Source organism: Rhagoletis pomonella, unplaced genomic scaffold (genome assembly GCF_013731165.1).
Source record: "Rhagoletis pomonella isolate Grant_MI unplaced genomic scaffold, Rhpom_1.0 Rhpom_scaffold_02472, whole genome shotgun sequence".
Lineage (NCBI taxonomy): Eukaryota > Metazoa > Arthropoda > Insecta > Diptera > Tephritidae > Rhagoletis > Rhagoletis pomonella.
In genome coordinates, this window is record NW_023461026.1 from 15615 (window position 1) to 19163 (window position 3549).

The following is a 3549-nucleotide window of genomic DNA, read 5'->3' on the forward strand; positions in this document are numbered from 1 at the left end:
TATGTATGTACATACATACAAGTAAAATATAAATAAATTTAAGTAACCCATACATAAAAAAGTTAAGTTAAAAGCATTGCATTTGCATCATCCGCGTCTTTGCTAATCATCATTACACTCCCACGACAAAATCACATATGAGCCGCTCACCGTCTGTGGCAAACGACAGCAAGCATGTTGGCGCATATGTCCGCGCAGATGTTCGTCGTGTGTAGCTAGTATAACACACTATTATCTATTGCTTGAATGGGCAACTTGCTTTCAATTGTTCCCTTTCAACTGAGTTCCAATTTTGCTTTCAATTTTGATCAGCTTCTCAGCATTGGTATGCGGATTTTGTGAAAACAAAAAAATACTAAGCTTATGCATGTTAAAATGTTAATCTACAATGGAATTAAAATGGAAAATATTCTTCAGAAGCTAGTTAGTTACATTGTTTTCTTGAACGCGACATGTTGATAATAAAAGTGCTTCTCAAATTAAATTCAGCCTACGTAACTGCCCCTCTCCACAGGATAAAGTTTATATCTTGATACATATGTCAGAATATAATTTGCCAATGGAGACCGCTCATTGCTCTTCGAGAGCAATATATATCAGAGCTTATATCTTGCCATCTATTGCCGGCAATTTGGTAGTTTGACAGCTACATTTTCATTTTCACGAAAACTTCGTGACTGCAACATCATTATTATTTTAATATAAAAGCAAAAATTGAGCTGTTTCCTGTTAAAATATTTGTAATTATGTATTTGGATGTAAAATAGCCTATTTTCTAAATTTTTTAAGCGATTAAATCCGGCAAAAATACGTTTTCGAAGCTATCTTACAAATGCTTATATCAAGATATAAAAAGCCCACACAAATATTGCCACTGATATAACTTATATCTAGCGACCAAAATGGCAGCTGGGCAGCAATAAATTTTATCCTGTGGAGACGGCCATTAATGGCTTTCAATTTTGATGATTTTTGCGTTGTGATAGATTACAATAATTTATCAATACCGATTTTTTTTCAAAGCTCAAACATCAGTTTAATATTTTTCTCATTCGCATAAGTAAGCAATTCTAGAGGGTTCGGGATCGGGAAGAAGGAAGATATGGAATCTGTAAGTAGCGGACAGTCTTTGAGAATATGGGGGATGGTTAAAGAGGCATTGCGGCGAAATTGACATGTTGGCTGAGACTCGTTTTTCAATAAATGGGCGTGAGTTAGGCTAGTGTGACCTAGTGTTAGGCGGATGAAGCATTTATTCATGGTTGTTGTTGTCGTCATAGGAAGCCGGATGGCAGTTCTATTTGGATTGTGTGACTTGTATAGGTGGGTGTAATTTGCCCACTTAATGGCACATCGTTGATACGCAGTTTTGGATATTAATATCGCCACAGCTTTGCTTGAGAATGTCATGAAAGTAAAAACTGGAGGTTTCGTTGCTGATTTGGCTGCTTTATCTGCGAACTCGTTTCCATTGATACCGGTACGGCCGGGAATCCACGTCAATTTTATTCTTTCCTCTAGTTTAGGGATGCATAGCAGAGGTGCACGTAGTCGACGTCGCGGGCAAACTGCGAGCACGCGAGTGTGCTAGGCGAGGTGAAGTGAGCTGTACGTAAATGGCAACGTATACATTTTAACCACTACACACTTATTTTCAAGTAAAAATGCGTGTTTGTATGTGTACTTTTGCGACAACTGATCCAGTGTGGCATCAGGCCACCTGAAAAAGCCAATTTTTCCAAAACAAAAACGCCAAGTTTTTATTATCATGTTAAATAATTTTTTTGAGTCAGTAAAAAGTGTATATACATATCCATTTCTTCACGTTTTTGTTAATAAATTAATTTCAACACATTTATAACAACGCAAAACATATATAATTTACCTATTCCTCACATTTTATTCAGTAAATGAATTCCATCTTAAGCCCTGTATGCAGCTCTCAAGAAAACGGTCAAGAAAAAATTGCCATTATTTCGTGTGTGTGTCCAAGGAATTTTGACATTTTTGATACTTCACAGCTTGTTGCCTCACTCTTTCCTCGAGAAATAATGGAACGGGCATATATTTCTGTTGCAAACCCGGGTTGCCTTGTGCTCTTTTTTCACAAAAACTTTAGAAAACCGTAGTAAATTTCTTAAGAACTGCGTACTGCCTTAAGAAAATTTGACTCAAGAAAATTTCTTAGCGATTTCTTGTCCGTCATTTTATATGGAGTTTTTGCTTTTCTTGAGAGCTGCATACAGGTCTTTAATGTAGATATTAGTGTATAGTGTATACATACATACATATGTACCTATGCATTCGGTGTGCTTGAATTAAAAAAGCATCACTAAATAACGCACCAAACATTGAATTCTAATTATTTTGGCTTTTTGGTTTCCCAAAAGCACTAAATTTAGTGCAAAATGCACTTCCTTGGCAACAGTGAGCTGAGCACATCAATGCTCAAACAGTGATGCCAGGCCAAGTATTGAGTAAATGCGCTATGTATATTTTTCTTTTAAAGCAAAAGTTCTAATTGGCGAGGGGATTGATTTTTGGTTCTTACATAGAACACTGATAAGATTCACAAACTTATCTTAGGACTTAATTAAAATAATCAACATTATTTGTAGACGAATATATTTGTGTTCGTATGAAATAGTAGCTTATGACGGGAGGCTGGCTTTAGTAAAATGTACCATTTCCTACAGTCTTTAAACCACAAGGAATTTTTGTATAAGACTTTATACGAACATTGACTTGCTAGCATCGCAACTGCCTCTTTTACGTTTATTTTCCAAGAGTTTTTCAACGACTCGGCGCCAGTGAATCTTTCGCAATCGTATGCTGCGAATGGTTCATTATACTACAGCCAGTCTTCCGACATGGCACCCTGAAATTGTGCATATGGAAACTGTGCATACGCAATAATGCATATGAAAAAAACCGAAATAATGCATACGAAAAAAACCGAAATAATGCATATATGCACAGTTTCGGCTGAAAACCGAAATAATGCATATGAATAAAACCGAAATAATGCATATATGCACAGTTTCGGTTGAAAACCGCAATAATGCATATTAGAAAAACCGAAATTATGCATATGCACTCTTTCGTTTGAAAACCGAAATAATGCATATGAAAAAAACTGAAATAATGCATATATGCACAGTTTCGGCTGAACACCGAAATAACGCATATGAAAAAGCGAAATAATGCATATATGCACAATTTCGTTTGAAAACCGAAATAATGCATTATGAAAAGTCACCCCTCCTCCCCCAAAACCTCCCACAGACCTCTGGAGAGCTGTTTGAAAATAGGGGAATTTTAGATTTATCGCAAGGAAAAAACAAAGTTAAACTTGAGTCCGAAGAAGAGGGGCTGAACACCTTTTGCAGAGAACACCTTTCTGTGTAGGCGGCCTTGGGCCGCTCTTAGGGATTATAACCCTTACTACGTAGAATTCTCCTTTCTGTTGACATAACTGGGGCTACCGCCCCAGAATTCGCCCTGGAAAAGGATGAGGTAACTAGAATTCCCTTTCTGTGTGGTAAACCT